Source organism: Oncorhynchus tshawytscha, linkage group LG07, assembly GCF_018296145.1.
Source record: "Oncorhynchus tshawytscha isolate Ot180627B linkage group LG07, Otsh_v2.0, whole genome shotgun sequence".
In the NCBI taxonomy this organism is placed as follows: Eukaryota; Metazoa; Chordata; class Actinopteri; order Salmoniformes; family Salmonidae; genus Oncorhynchus; species Oncorhynchus tshawytscha.
Window position 1 is genome coordinate 5,403,289 of NC_056435.1, and position 16,822 is coordinate 5,420,110.

The following is a 16,822-nucleotide window of genomic DNA, read 5'->3' on the forward strand; positions in this document are numbered from 1 at the left end:
ACAATATATTACTGTTGAGAGGGACTGATAGCGAAGAACACAAGGTACTATTTTTTTAAATTAGCATTTGTTTTATTAGCGTCGTGTTTCTTTAAGCAAAGTGTTGTTGAAAGAGGCCCTTAGTGGTTCAAATTCCTATTTTAATCCATTTCAGTGTTTTAGAATAAGAATTTTGCATTCTTAAGAAAATACATTCAACTACTTAATCTATCATCTGTGTGTCTGTTTTCAAACAGGTAATATTTTTAAGCAAATTATTTGGGGTGTAGGTTTTTAGAACAAAACGTAAGACACATTCTTAAGTATAATCTTGAAGAGTGCACAGACTTTGTTTCCTCAACAATGTCTGTTTTCCTAGAGCTGGTCTCTTCCCAACACTGTCACTCCTCAGGCAGCCTCGATGCCTCCCTGCCTCGCTCTCAGAAGACATAACAGTAATTTGTGCCCTTTAAAAACAAGCGTGCTTGGAGGTTTCAGAGAGACATCGCAAAACAACATATATCTTAGAATGTTTTTAAAGGGATAGTTCACCCAAATTACAAAAAGCGATTTTTTTTGTCATTTGAGTGAACAATCCCTTTAAGGTTGTCAGGACTGGATATTTTTTGCTGATGCTTAATATGTAACTCTGGTTTATTAGTCCTTTCCCTATGCAAATTATACATTATTAATAATGTATTCTTTTTATGATAATACATGATTATGATAATGAGAGACATCTTTAATGCATGACATTGACATTGAGATATTGATAACACGTTGCATTTTGTCATGCAAATTGTATGTCTGGAACTTATGGAGTAAGCCTAATTGACACTTACTTCAGGTTGTCGATAAATACATGGACAGTTCAGTCTCAGAGATAACCGCCATTTGTTATACTCAAGCCAATACACCATTCACTTATTCAGTTTCATTCATGATGCCTTATCATATCCGATAGAGACAAGATCAAATGTTCTCTCTCTTCACTATAGCACTGCTATTCATAGATGTACAGTATCTTCATTGACTATCATCACAAGTCATCGGAGATGTAGCCTATCCGTATCCCTGCCCATACATTTTAGATTAGAGTTGATAGAGCTAATAGAAAATATGGCGGGTATAACGTCCCTTATCAGTGCGGCGGTCCATCTATTACTGAGCCCCAAACGTTCGCTAATGACTCAAACAAGCGGAGATCAGTTTCATCCAGTCCCCCTCAATGACGGGGAGTCAGATGCTGATGTCTTCATTTCATCTCCCTTCTCACACCTTTAATGCTTAAAAGGGACTCTGTTGAGTCGGTCGTCACAGGAGAGTAGAGCTTTATTAAAAACAATGGCTATGAAGTAGAGCTTTATTCAAAACAATGGCTATAGAGTAGAGCTTTATTAAAACAATGGTTATAGAGTAGAGCTTTATTAAAACAATGGTTATAGAGTAGAGCTTTATTAAAACAATGGGTACAGAGTAGAGCTTTTTTTAAACAATGGTTATAGAGTAGAGCTTTATTAAAACAATGGGTACAGAGTAGAGCTTTATTAAAACAATGGTTATAGAGTAGAGCTTTATTAAAACAATGGCTATAGAGTAGAGCTTTTTTTAAACAATGGTTATAGAGTAGAGCTTTATAAAACAATGGGTACAGAGTAGAGCTTTCATAGTTATTTTAGAGCTCTTACTGCTTTGTGTTGTCAGATTACACTGTGCTTTAACGCTCTCAGACACACAGGCAGAGGCTGTCATGTTTGACTCAGCCGTGACTGATGGACAGGCAGACAGATATGCAGCAGAGGCCTACTGTGGGGCATCAGCGTGCGTTCACAAAGGGTGATAGCAGCGCTAGATAGCCTGACAAAAGACAGACTGTGAGGTTCTGAAGGGATTTTTGGTGGGTTTCTCCTCGAATCTATCGTCTGGTGTGTGTGTTTGTCAGACTGACTGCTTGACTGCTTTTTGTTCAGATCATTTCACAATAGTCTTTCCATCGTTTCTTCCTTTCTGTAGACAGTGGAGTAAAATAGTTGGGAGAAAGACCAAAAAAAAACCTAGCACATGGAATTGAAGCTGAAGCAAAGGACATTCGTTATCCTTCCCCACCTGGTCTCAGAGCATTTCGTATTATTTTGTATGTACAGTTGAAGACGGAAGTTTACATACACTTAGGTTGGAGTCATTAAAACTCGTTTTTCAACCACTCCACAAATTTCTTGTTAACAACCTATAGTTTTGCCAAGTTGGTTAGGACATCTACTTTGTACATGCCACAAGTAAATTTTCCAACGATTGTTTACAGACAGATTATTTCACTTATAATTCACGGTATCACAATTCCAGTGGGTCAGAAGTTGGGTCCAATTCCAGTGGGTCATAAAATGATGTCTTGGCTTCTGATAGGCTAATTGACATCATTTGAGTCAATTGGAGGTGTACCTGTGGATGTATTTCAAGGCCTACCTTCAAACTCAGTGCCTCTTTGCTTGACATCATGGGAAAATCAAAAGAAATCAGCAAAGACCTCAGAAAAAGAACTGTAGACCTCCACAAGTCTGGTTCATTCTTGGGAGCAATTTCCAAATGCCTGAAGGTACCACGTTCATCTGTACAAACAATAGTATGCAAGTATAAACACCATGGGACCATGCAGTCATCATACCGCTCAGGAAGGAGACGTGTTCTGTCTCCTAGAGATTAATGTTCTTTGGTGCGAAAAGTGCAAACCAATCACAGAACAGCAAAGGACCTTGTGAAGATGCTGGAGGAAACAGGTACAAACGTATCTATATCCACAGTAAAACGAGTCCTATATCGACACAACCTGAAAGGCCGCTCAGCAAGGAAGAAGCCACTGCTCCAAAACTGCCATAAAAAGACAGACTACGGTTTGCAACTGCATATGGGGGGACAAAGATCAAATCTTTTGGAGAAATGTCCTCTGGTCTGATGAAACCAAAATAGAACTGTTTGGCTTTAATGACCATCGTTATGTTTGGAGGAAAAAGGGGGAGGCTTGCAAGCCGAAGAACACCATCCCAACCGTGAAGCACGGGGTGGCAGCATCATGTAGTGGGGGTGCTTTGCTGCAGAAGGGACTGGTGCACTTTACAAAATAGATGGCATCATGAGGAAAGGAAATTTATGTGGATCTATTGAAGCAACATCTCAAGACATCAGTCAGGAAGTTAAAGCTTGGTTAAAGCTGGGTCGCAAATGGGTCTTCCAAATGGACAATGACCCCAAGCATACTTCCACAAAGTTGTGGAAAAATGGCTTAAGGACAACAAAGTCAAGGTATTGGAGTGGCCATCACAAATCCCTGACCTCAATCCTATAGAAAATGTGTGGGCAGAATTGAAAAAGTGCGAGCAAGGAAGCCTACAAACCTGACTAAGTTACACCAGCTCTGTCAGGAGGAATGGGCCAAAATTCACCCAACTTATTGTGGGAAGCTTGTGGAAGGCTACGTTTGTCCCAAGTTAAACAATTTAAAGTCAATGCTACCAAATACTAATTGAGTGTATGTAAACTTCTGACCCACTGGGAATGTGATGAAAGAAATGAAAGCTGAAATAAATCATTCTCTCTACTATTATTCTGACATTTCACATTCTTAAAATAAAGTGGTGATCCTAACTAAGAAAGCAAATTTTTACTAGGATTAAATGTCAGGAATTGTGAAACTGAATTTAAATGTATTTGGCTAATGTGTATGTAAACTTCTGAAGGTGTATGTAAACTTCAACTGTAAATATCTGAATTTACATTTACAGTGTTACGCGAGATCTGGCTGTCAACATAGGCGGTTTGGTGCCACTTTCTATGAGGACCTCTGTTCATAGCAGTGGAGGCTGGTGACTTGAATAACTGAGGATGATGGGAGACCCACGGTATAGGCGCAGAATGTACGGAGACAACAAAGTGTGGTTTAAAAAATCGTCAAAGATAAATTACTTTAACCTAAAGCATTTAATAAAGTAATTTATGGTACAATATTATGGGGAATGAGGGGGCTACTTACACCATGTTGGAAAGGGATTACAGCAGTGATTGAATGAAGGTATGAGGCATGAGTTGAGTTGAGGTATGAGGCTTGACCAGTGCAGGACAGGATTTGACTGGGAAGACAAAACAATAACACAACACACTACACAGTTAGACAAAAGAGCTAAGAATGAGTTAGTCCAAGCAAGGAGAAAATCATTGGCCTCCTGGGTGGCGCAGTGGTTAAGGGTGCTGTACTGCAGCGCCAACTGTGCCATCAGAGTCCCTGGGTTCGCGCCCAGGCTCTGTCGTAACCGGCCTCGAAGGGGTAGTCCGTGGGGCAACGCACAATTGGCCTAGCGTCGTCTGGGTTAGGGAGGGCTTGGTCGGTAGGGATGTCCTTGTCTCATCGCGCACCAGCGACTCCTGTGGCGGGCCGGGCGCAGTGCGTGCTAACCAAGGTTGCCAGGTGCACGGTGTACCCTCCACGGTGTACCCTCCGACACATTGGTGCGGCTGGCTTCCGGGTTGGATGCGCGCTGTGTTAAGAAGCAGTACGGCTGGTTGTGTTGTGTATCGGAGGACGCATGACTTTCAACCTTCGTCTCTCCCGAGCCCGTAGCGATGAGACAAGATAGTAGCTACTACAACAATTGGATACCACGAAATTGGGGAGAAAAAGGGGTAAAATTCAAAAAAAAAAGGAGTAAAATCATTGATGTGTACTAATGTGATTGTCTCTACATACAGTAGTGGGAGAAAACTGATAGGGGTACTCACAGTGCCTGGAGGGGAAGTATTCAATGTGCCAGTGTAAGAGCGGGCACATGAGAAGGGGCTTCAGTTAATGTCAGGAGAAAGTTGACAATGGTAGTGAAGTGGAGTCATCACCTCTTAAATCAGGGAACAGGAGGGGACTTGGCTGTAAATACAAATATCAGATACATTCCATTACAGCTACGCATCGCGCTCACGTGACACATCAAAGTATCCAAAGAAATGTTCCTGAATAAAGCCCTGATCATCCACATACCTGATGATAACTGACAACTGCAAGCAGACTGGTGGCACCATAGGTCCCAGAGCGATGGGGCAATTTTTACCCACTGAGACCTGGAGTTTTTCCTTATATAACTAGGAAAACTCTATGACAGTGATTAATCAGTTGTAAAAAAGGTTTTATATGGGCTATGATGTGACCAGTTTTCCTAATCAGGTCACATGGTTTGAAAAAAACTCCTGGCCCTGAAAACCCTGTCAAACTGCAGCTACCTTATATTTGTTCATCTAAATTATATTTAGACAAGATTAGGAGTGGGATTTTGTCGACCCAGACACATAGATAACAACTGATAGACAATAGAACTCACAGGGCTGAGCTTGCTTTATGCATGTTTTCATCATGCAGGCCTATGCAACTGTAGGCCTTATAAAAAATTTACTCAAATCTGTCATCACTATTATGTTGATTAATTAATTCCAGTTAATCGTTTTGGATTTTAAAAATATAGGCAGCCAAGCCAGCCCAATTTTGAATAGAAACTCAATTTGATCACATACATATTTTCTCCTGACACACAAATGGACTATAAATACATAACGTTACCAATTAGTTTACCCTGACCAGATGGACAGGGTGCATAGGCTGTATGCATCTGCTCTTATTAGTAGCCTACAGTTGATCAGACTGAAACATAGTCTCGTTTTCAACCCAGATTTCTCATGTTTAGGTGTAGCCTAGGCTGCTGCAACATTTATGTAATGACTTTTTGCTTGTGTCTGTTCGGAGTGATTATGTGTTATCATTTTTGCTAAATAAATAGCGGAAGAAAGTGGAAAGTCTACTTGAGTGTACAAGAAAAAAATGCGCTGTGTCAACCGCTCTCTTTAATCTAACTTGTAATGGATGATGCGATGGAAGCTATCAAATCGTTCGGAATTGTTTTCGACAAAGCAGAAAAGACAGAAAGTTCCATATGTTCAGCAAGTGTTAGTCCATCGTAACGTGCAATTACCTCTGCAAGCTCCTTGTAGTAGTTGCCCTTGTTGGTGGAACTTTACCTCTCGTCGTATCCTCTAAAAGTACATTATTGCATGCCCAAAAACGCAGTTGTGTTGATAAGCAGCTTGATAACATCCCTGTTTCTTCTTACTTTCTCGTTGTGTTGCGCAGTTTGAATACGCAGACCTTTGTCATAATCGATGCAGCTTTTTCCCAGAAGCTTGAATCTGATGTGGGCATTTATATGCTCCCTGCTTCTGTTTTGCCATTTAGCTGAACGATCAATGTTCTTCAGGTCACTGTACCCACCTTTCGACCAAGGCTCAGACTTTCCAAAAAGCAGGTAAGGTCAGCGATAAATGCGGCTTCGATTAAAGTTCCCTGTGTAGAGAAATGCTATTTCTTATACAGGTGACCAAACTATTGTTAATACAGGGCTACAACTCAAAGTAAAGCTTATGGGGTCCCCTACAGGATAGCTCCCGCATTACACTAATTGCCAAAACCAGCGCGCACACACATAATCTCCTTTGTAGCTGAACATTGTGTGCCCGAAGAGGATTCTACGATGACGGACAGACAACTGAGCCAATGGCGGAAGACTACAGACTACACCCCAGCTGAACCAATCCAAAGATCCGATCTTCCAGAATCAACCTACTTTCTGTTCTATATATAAGTGGTGTATTGATTGTAACGGTCTCTTTGCCTGCAGTTCCGTACGAACTAGCGGAGGAGCCGTATTTACGCTGTTCTAGATATCTTCACTCTGAATAAACTGTCGCTTGTCATACAATTTACCACCTTGTCTGAATCGATCCTTGACCAACTCGCCCGTCTACATATCTAATTTCTAACACCTGTTAACCAGATATACTTTTGATACCAGTTGGTATTGAACGCCCTCAACTTTTGATCCTTCATGAAGCTGAGCTCAGGCAGAGGTCGACCCCTGCATTTAATTTGCAACTTACTTTTCCATGTACCCCAGAAAATAAAAGGGGTTCTTCAACAAAAAGTCCATAACATTTTCGGCAGCATTGGCCATTCAACCATTCTTTTTTTTTTTTTTTTATAAAAAATAATTTATTACCTTCAATACCATTCATTCTTTACAACTCATAATTTTCATACATACTCCAACAATGGTATTATCCATTCAACCATTCTGGCAGAGAAAACTACACATTCGCGCTGGTAGCTAGCTAGCTACTGAAGTTAGCAAGGCAAATTTAAATAAATTGCACTAACTGGACACAAAAATAAAGTTCTAAAACCAAGAAAACAATTCATAATATACCTCCTCCATCTCCTGTAATCTGAAAAAACTAATTTGAATGGAATAATATCCCCAAAATGCTAAACTATCATTCTTCACTTTTAATCCAACAGTGTCACCAAATTTCTCAACACATAGAATACCCATAATGCTCTGTGACACAATCCCAATTCAACACACTAGGTTTATTCTCTGATTGGATGGACAACATGTCAGTTTACACTGCAAAAGCTTTGATTGGTTGGAGGGCGTCCTCAGGAAGTGGTCATAATTACCATGTATGTCTATGGAAGGATGTGAGGCCTACGAGCCTCCTAGGTTTTGTATTGAAGTCAATGTAGCCAGAGGAGGACAGACGCTAGCTGACCTCAGGCTACACCATGGCGCTACCCCAGACAGTGCTTTTGAAGTTACTGCAGACCTTCATTGCAAAACAATGTATTTCAATAAATTATTTGGTGACATAGGAATATATTTGGTTTAGTTTTATCTAAAAAGGATAACTTTTTTAATGTTTCACAATAATAATAATAAATGAATTTCACTGAGGAGGATGGTCCACCCCTTCCTCCTCTGAGGAGCCTCCATTGGTTCATAGAGGTTAGACAATGTGACTACTCTCTCGGCTACAGAATCACACCATGTATGACTACCAATGGTTACATCCAATTAATAGTTTTCCTGGTTGTTTTATGTTAGTTAAGACAACTTACAGTCCACATTATCACCACCCACTTGTCTTACATTTTCCACACGAGTTCACCTGTGTTAGTCCAGTGGGTAGTGGGGATGGGTGGATGGAGGACCGCAATGGACAAAGAAGGGGGAGAGGGGATGTCAATGTCAACCAATCAGGTGTGGATGGAATGACTTCATTACAACCAGTAGGATTCCAGACCAGACCCTGGAATTGTGTGTGGTTGGGAATGGGGGGTCAGTAGGGAGTGAGGGATGGAGGGATAGGCAGAAGAGGAATGAGATGGGAATCCCTGTTTTATCCTCTGTGTGATGGAGAGATCCAAATTGATATCTGCCTGCCTGTCTACCTGTCTGTCTCTGTAGTTTGATAGCCTTCCAGTTACATTTACCAAGACCCAGCCCAAAATGTACAAACCTAGTAAAGAAGATGGAAACAGACTTAGTAGTGCTGTTTCAATAGGACAAAAGTAGAAGTACAATAGAGGTTTGTGTTCAAAGACAAACACACGCAGCCGTCTCTCTCAACGCCCTCCGAGGACAGTGACGAACAGCAGAGGAGAGGCAGACAGAGGCCGGCGAGTGTCAACAGACCAAGGTCATTTCAGATTGAGAAGTTTGTCAAAATGTGATGACATCAGCAGCAGTCCGTAAAGCGTTATTGCACCTTGCTGCAGGTGCCACTGTGAAACAGTCTGAAATTACAAAAACGCACAAGCTGCCGGAGCACTGCCAAGAATGATTGCCCCTGGAGTTTTTTCTTTCCTCTCTCTCGTTCTTGCTCTCTCTCTATTCCCCCTACCTTCTCTCTCTCTCCCCCACCCCAGACCCCCCCCGCCCCTCCTCTCTCTATCTCCTCTCTCTTACACACATGGATAACTGCCAGATGTGAAATGGAGGGAAGGAGGGAGAAATAGGAGGGGGATACAGATCTAGATTTAATGATATTAAACATGTTTCTTGATGCTCAATAAGAAGCCTATTATGATTGATACAAGGCCACTGACACTTTATCTACGCAGTAACAGAATCATCTGTCACCCAACTGTATTGAATCATTAATATCCGCTCTCTCACTGTGTTTTTTTCCCTACTGTTAACAGTGACTAATCATCTGTCTAGTTGCCGATGTCTCCGGGTGCTTGATCGGATAGTGTTTGTGAAAACCGACGCAGCCAATCCAACGCCGCTCCTGGGAAGATTGAGAGGGGCCCCATTATGTTCGCTAGCTGCCTGTAGCGATATCCGGCTCTTCTTCTCTCTACATAATACAATGCCAGTAAATAAGTCACGGAGTGTCCAGCGCCACTTCCACTCTTTTATTTTGAGTGCTTCTGGTGAGTTGTTCTCCACCGGATGAAATGCTGTTTTATATGTTGGGTGCCTGTCAAGACACTCCAGTGGCAGACTAAGAGAGGCTGGTGTACAGTAGACTCTTCTAGGCTGAGCTGCATGCTCTATAAGGATACTGCCACGGATCCCTCCGGAACTTTCAACACGCACACCTGTCCCCTATTCCAACTGATTAGTGTTTGTATATATGTGCCCTTTGATTTCCATGGTCTTGTCGATTATTGTTACAATGTCCGTTGGTGCGTGAGTACCTGTGCTGTGTGTTTTGGGCTTTCGTACCCTTGTGGATTGCGCAGATGATTATGGGTCTCGTCCCATGTGTTAATCATTGTGCACTAGTGTTATTTATTCGAGGTATTCCTCGCTCTTTTGTTTGGGTTTCAACCCTGTGTTTTTGTAACGTGTTTGGTCTTTGTCCCCGTGCCTTAACACGGCACACCGCAATTTGGGTAAAATAAAAAACCCTGTTACGCTTTCCTGTGCCTCTCTCCCGAATCATTGTTACCAACGTGGCAGAATAATTGACCATTGAGGGAGACAGCGGGAATGACCCGTCCGACGACGCTTCGACTGGTCCGTCCAGCGTCGCCGCAACTTCAGCAGCTGCATCTGGGTCGTCCGACGTCGCCACAACGGGTCCGTCAGACGACGTAACTTCAGCAGCTACAACTGGCCCGTTGCTCTTTGCTCTTTTGTTTGGGTTTCAACCCTGTGTTTTGTGTACGTGTGTGTTTGTTCTCCGTCCCCGTGCCCTTACACGGCACGTCGTAATTCGGGGTATAATAAAAAAACACTATTACGCATTCCTGTGCCTGTCTCCCGTATCTCTTCATACCAACGTTGACAGATACAGTGTAGGCTACAGTATCATAGTACTTTACATGATTTGTTTGAACGTTGAATTGGCAAAAAAATATGTGTAGCCAGCCGAGGGAAAAACCTTCACTTCGTCAGATTTGGACTTTTAGATTTTTGCTAACTGAGATATCTTTATCAGAACCCGAGTTCTGAGATTTTAAAGTTGACTGCAGCCAAAAAGTTAAAACTGACGAAACAGCATTCAAAGATGTTTTCTAATTCCGCTGAGGCATGAGAGAAAAACACCAACACTCAGCTTGTTTCAAAAGAGATTGTCACTAGATTTATTATTTTGAAAGTAGCAACTGCTGGTATTGTTTGCATGAAATAATCATTACTAGAACACATTATTATACTGTACAATAATAGATACAAATATTTGAATTGGAGCTGAAATTATGTCAATTTTAGTCTGATTATGAATCATCAACAAGAAATCCTTAAAAAGAAAAATATTATAGAAAGATCTGATTGATTTGACTATCTACAACACTGGATGGCATGAAAGATGACAAAAATTATGATAATAATTTCAATTCAGCTGTCAGGAACGGGTATTAGAATGAGTTGCCAACGTCTCCATGGCCAGGAGGGACAATCTCATTTGCTGCGCGATGAGATTAGTTTGTCATAAAGGCAAAGTAAAAACAATGCAATACTCACAACACTACAAGAAGTAAGCAAAATAGTACAGCACTAGTGTGCAAAAGCCAATAAAGTGACTGTGTAGTGTCGTGTGTTGACTGAGACCTGGTGTTGTTGAAGGCCGGATGGCAGTGGGCAAGAAGGATTTAATTCATATTGATAATAATGATTCATATTGAGAGTCATGATTATTATCTCTCTCTCTCTCTCTCTGACAAGCATGCACAAAGAGATCTCTAAGACATACAAACACAAACTACTAGGTCATCTTATTTACCTTACCTGAATGCTCCATGGTGACGACCACGTTGGATCCAGCGCTGGCCGCCAGATCCATGAGCGTCCCTTCACCATCTTACCCAGAGGGAAAAAAACATGTTTTATCAGTCTACTTTATCAGTCTTTTTTATTTGGGTCCACATTAAAGTCAATAGTCATGGAGACCCAATTTCTTTTTATACACACACATACTGTACACACACGCAAAGAAGGGTCTCTCTTCCTCTTCAAACTGCTCTCTTATCTCTGTGTCCCTATCTCTCAATTAATTAACATGAACTTATTAGCTACCTAACGTGTTTTGTGGGATACAGGGATGAAAAATACCATGGCTGGTGAAATAGTTGGTGAAACATTTAGGCTAACGTTAGCTATAGCAGCTTGTCTTCAAACTTGTCTTCAATAGTACTGTCACTCCAACAACACTGGCTATAGCTTACATAGAACAATACAAAGAAGATGCAGGTAGTGAAATCCTTAAGAGAAGGGGTTGAAACCGGTTCAGGGAACAGTTTCCCGAAAACCAGAAAATTATGTTTTTTTTTTAAGGAACAGAAACAGAACATGGAGCGAAAGTGATCCATACTGTTCCGGAACAGAAGCGTTATTTTTAAAGCATGAGAACCGGTTAATAACATTATTTTACATTCCCAGCACAACAAGACGTAACAAAGCGCCTATGCAAAGCCCTCACTCTGCCACTCAGAAACCTATTCCAGTGTCTGCCGACAAGCTGGAAATCTTTGCATGTCGCCTGTCTGTGTTTTGGCTACCTGCTACCTGCTATTTATATTTTTGACTACTTTTACTTCACTACATTCCTTAAGAAAATATTGTACTTTTTACTCCATACATTTTCCTTGACACCCAAATGTACTTGTTACATTTTGAATGCTTAGCAGGGTAGGAAAATAGTCAAATTCCCACACTTATCAACCAAACATTCCTTGTCATCCATACGGCCTCTGATCTGGCGGACTCACTAAACACACACGCTTTGTTTATAAATTCAGTCTTAATGTTGGAGTGTGCCCGTGGCTTTCCAAAAATAAAAAATTAAATCGTGCCATCTGGTTTGCTTAATATAATGAATTTTAAATGATTTATACTTTTTTGATACTTAAGCATATTTTAAACCAAATACTTTTATACTTTCACTCAAGTAGAATTTTACTGGGTGACTTTTACTTGAGTCATTTTCTATTAAGGTATCTTTACTTTTACTCAAGTATGATGGTTGGGAACTTTTTCCACCACTGCCCCTCCCCCCTCCAAAGCATAGGCTACTGTACTGACGTTACAATCGTGATTCAGAAAATAGAGAGAGATTTTTTTATTAGCTAGAAAAGAAATTGATAAACTTTTCTAATGCTAGTTAAGGATACTTTAGGCCTAGTTATCATGTCTCATGTCGGATGTATTAACTACAAAAATGTTCTGGTGCCCCTCTGCACACACAAGCTTGTAATCTAGTTAGCTCAAGATTGTTGGCTAGCTAGGTCAAAGGACATTCAAAGTTCCTCCATAGAAGCTTCTCCTCCTAGGTATAATTCTGTGGACCTAATTCACATAATGCATGTCATAACAACATCTCCAGCGCTTCAAGCTTCCTCCACATCTTGCGCCATAGGTTACACTTGTCTGTCCATCACGCATGTAAACAACTAGCTTGCCTGCTCTATCCACACTGATTGGTGAGGTCATTTAATGAGCTAAATGTAAACAACTGTTGAGTTCACAGGTTAAAAAAGGAACAGAAAGGAATGATATAAACCTGTACTTTTTGTTGGATTCTAACCAGTTCAGAACTTTATTTTGCTGGTCGGAAAAGTGGAACAAAATGAAGAAAAAAAATACAGAACAAAAGGATTTGAAAATAATAATGAATGGATTATTATTTGGAAACACCTGATGAGATTGTATGTTATGATATTCCACCAGATATCTTGTTCTTCTCTTCTTTCGAGCGTTATTATTATAGTCCGAGTCGATATTCACATAGTAATAATGATGCCCACAAATTGTGGAAAACAAGCATTCTTTCCCAGTGTAAAAGAGGCAACTTCGTCGTCGATTTTTTGTTATACAGAAAATAACAAAACATGCCAAAAAGCTGCTGTGTTGTTCAATATACATGTAACCAGGTAATCCCGACCTACGATTCGCAATGCCCCCACATTCGGAAATAGAGCTTGCGAGAAGTGCCCTGTGGCTTCAGGCCTACGCTAGGCTACACGTAGCAATGTGTGTGAAACATTTAATCACAGGTAAGACATTTGACTTGTTTAGCATAGCTTGTTTGTAACTACACTCACTACTTGAAGCTGTATAGTCCGTTTGAATCTGTATAGCCAGTTTGAAGCCGCATAGTCCGTTTGAATCTGTATAGCCAGTTTGAAGCTGTATAGCCCGTTTGAAGCTGTATTGTCCATTTGAAGCTGTATAGCCAGTATAAGCTGTATAGCCAGTTTGAAGCTGTATTGTCCATTTGAAGCTGTATAGTCAGTTTGAAGCTGTATTGTCCGTTTGAAGCTGTATAGCCAGTTTGAAGCTGTATTGTCCGTTTGAAGCTGTATAGCCAGTTTGAAGCTGTATAGCCAGTTTGAAGCTGTATAGCCAGTTTGAAGCTGTATAGCCAGTTTGAAGCTGTATAGTCCGTTTGAAGCTGTATAGCCAGTTTGAAGCTGTATAGCCAGTTTGAAGCTGTATAGTCAGTTTGAAGCTGTATAGTCCGTTTGAAGCTGTATAGTCCGTTTGAAGCTGTATAGTCCGTTTGAAGCTGTATAGTCCGTTTGAATCTGTATAGTCCGTTTGAATCTGTATAGTCCGTTTGAATCTGTATAGCCCGTTTGAAGCTGTATAGCCCGTTTGAAGCTGTATAGCCCGTTTGAAGCTGTATAGTCCATTTGAAGCTGTATAGCCAGTTTGAAGCTGTATTGTCCGTTTGAAGCTGTATAGCCAGTATAAGCTGTATAGCCAGTTTGAAGCTGTATTGTCCGTTTGAAGCTGTATAGTCTGTTTTCTATCACTTAATCAAACCATGGCTGAACCCTTCATTCTCAACGTGTCAGTGAAATGGTGAACCCAGGTAAACCCTTGGCAGAGGATACGTGACTAGTAATCAGCACTAATAAGATACGTCTTCCCTTAAAAGACTCCCAGAAAAGCCCTCAATTCATTCTGAGCACATTCAAAGGCATGGGGACCCTACCCCTCTCTCTCTCTCTCTCTCTCTCTTCTATCTTTCACCTCTCCCCCTCTCTGAGGCCTCTTCATTATCATTCTCAGGTTATTCCCAGCTCAGTGAATCTGGGGCGCTCGTGAATTAAGGGAGAATTAAGAAGCTTTTGCGGAGCGAAGCCTCTCCAAATCTCACCCCAGATGAAAGGTGTACAGAGACAAGGCTGTATGTGTGTATCAAGTGTGTGTGTGTGTCTATGTTGAGTCCATGTGCATGTGTCCATGTCTTTTCCGGGCCACGAGCCAAGCAGAGCTCCCTGCAGGCCACGACTGCTGCAACCGTGGAAACGGGGCCACGTGATGTAGCCCGTTGCTTTCTGACCGCAGGTGTGGCCACGTGGGAAACAGTTTTCCAGGGGACCGTGAGGCACGAAACCCTCCTCCCAAGTCCTGCCTCTCCTCCGGCCTCTCCCCCTCCCCTTCCCCATATCCCTCACTGGCGATTAATTACAGTGTTGCCGGAGTAAGACCAAACCACCAGTTATCCGGGGCTAAGCAGCTCTATCATCTCTCCCCCACTACTCTATCATCTCTCTCCCACTCCTCTGTCATATCTCTCCCAATCAAAGAGCACTGAGCAACAGGGAGAGAGAGATAGAAAGAAAGAGAGAGAGAGAATGATAGAATGGGAACAGAGTAGAAGAGCCTCTGCTGTGGCATTTAAGCTGTGGCATTTGATTTGGAATCCTCAGGTAGGGTGAATCTTCTCTCTCTCTCAACCTCCCTCTCACTCCAATCACTGTCTTTGTCAGTGACTTTCACCACCACTCTAATCAGAATGAGTTTCGGAGTGACTTGTTTGGGAGAAGTGGATGCCAAAAGTCTTGGGTGGAGTCAGGTTTGAGTGACGTTCCTACTGGAAGTGAACAGGTACTGGTCTAGCACTGTGGTCAGTTGGACTTTACAGCAGGTTGAAAAATACATGCTGTGTTATCTCTCTCTCTCTCTCTCTCTCTCCACCCACACACCCACCCACCCCAGTGGCCAGTGTCAACATACAGAGTGAGAGGTAGGTGAGGGAGGTCATTGTCAGTTCTGCATCTGTCCATCAGTGGGGGAGAAGAGGAGGCGGGGGAGATGGGGGCTGGGGGGGGGTGAATTCCAGAGCTGTACCCGTCTGTTCCCTGCCCACGCTGGACTGTCACATCACGCTCACTCCCCTCTCCTCCCCCTTCTCTGGAGCCATCTCCACTCACACCAGACCAGCCTTCACTCTGTTTCTTTTGTCTTTTAACCCTACTGCCTTTCTTCCATCCTTCCATCCAGATAACCCCAGTGATCCGTTTCCCATTTCTGCTAGAATTATTCTCTGGTCGTGTAATTATAAAATCACACCGCCAATGTCAAACAAAGCTGTTGTATCGACTGACCGAGCGGAGGGATTGATTGAGGCGCATTTGCATGGAGATCAGCTTCGAGATCCTAATCGATCAGCCGGGATAAAGTAAAGTCGTCTCTGGACTCCTCGGCTTTCAGAGGTTGAGGTGAAAATCTGTTTGTTTGTTTGATACACTTTACACATGAATTGCTCTAATGAATGATACAAATTCGCAAGGTACAAAGCAATGTGATATGACTTGTTAGTTTGTTTCGACTTCATTATCTGATAGAAGAACATGGGAGAATGAATGCTAATGTGAATCGATGGGGATACACAGTATTACCATAACTCAGTACAGCAGGCCTACCATAGTCCATCTTTAGGTCCATCAGCATTTTCCCCTCTCTGGCTTACAGCATCAACAATGGGATCTGTTGTTTCTATCATTGAAATGGCTACACTCAAAGACTTTGCCGGGAACATGATGCTTGTGTTGTTGATTGTTTGCTGGGAGCTTCTTATTTTCTCTTGGGTTCCACCCTAAACATGACAGTACCTCTCTTGGAAACAATGCCTTTCCACACGCCGACTGAATTTCACTGCTGATAGGACCGTGATCGAATTCACTCATAAATCAATGTTGTTCAAAACCCAAGCTGTTTCTGTTTATTCCAATACAGCTCAGGCATAACAAGTAACGTGTCATATTGGCCCATACTCATAAATTTATATAACACATTTTCTCCTTGGCCAATGTAGCAAATAAAATCTGTAGTGGAGCCAGGAATGGTCACAGCCTCCCTTCTTTCAGATCATTGGGTGCAAGGGAGAGAGAGAGTGAACGAGAGAGAGAGAGAGAGAGAGAGAGAGAGAGAGAGAGAACGAGAAACAGAGAGGGAGGAGGGGGTGAGGTTTTTGGTGTACACTGTAGTATTGACTGCTGGACCGCAGCCACACGTACACAAGCGCGGCATCCAGATATGGAAGCCTGACGCTGCCTGTGTCTCGCTGCCTTCTGGCCAGGGCCGAGGGTGAAGGAGACGCTACCACACTCTCCTTGTCAGAGACAAGGGTAATTACTGCTGGCTGGAATTACTCAACATTTGTTTAGAAGGTCCCCTGAGCACCCCTTAAATAGATTGTTTCTACTAGAACGCCGATGCCGTTGAACCCCCCTTGTCTC

At 42.1% G+C, this 16,822-nt stretch overlaps 1 long non-coding RNA gene across 1 annotated transcript; it reads right to left on the reverse strand.

Moving 5' to 3' along the window:
* Positions 1 to 1,337: 1,337 nt before the first annotated feature.
* LOC112255410 lies at positions 1,338 to 7,019 on the reverse strand. Its single transcript, XR_006083681.1, has 5 exons — positions 6,829 to 7,019; positions 5,982 to 6,349; positions 4,747 to 4,888; positions 4,004 to 4,100; positions 1,338 to 1,986 (listed from the first exon to the last, which is right to left on the reverse strand). It is a non-coding gene; the product is annotated as an uncharacterized LOC112255410 (long non-coding RNA).
* Between the last annotated feature and the right edge of the window lie 9,803 nt (positions 7,020 to 16,822).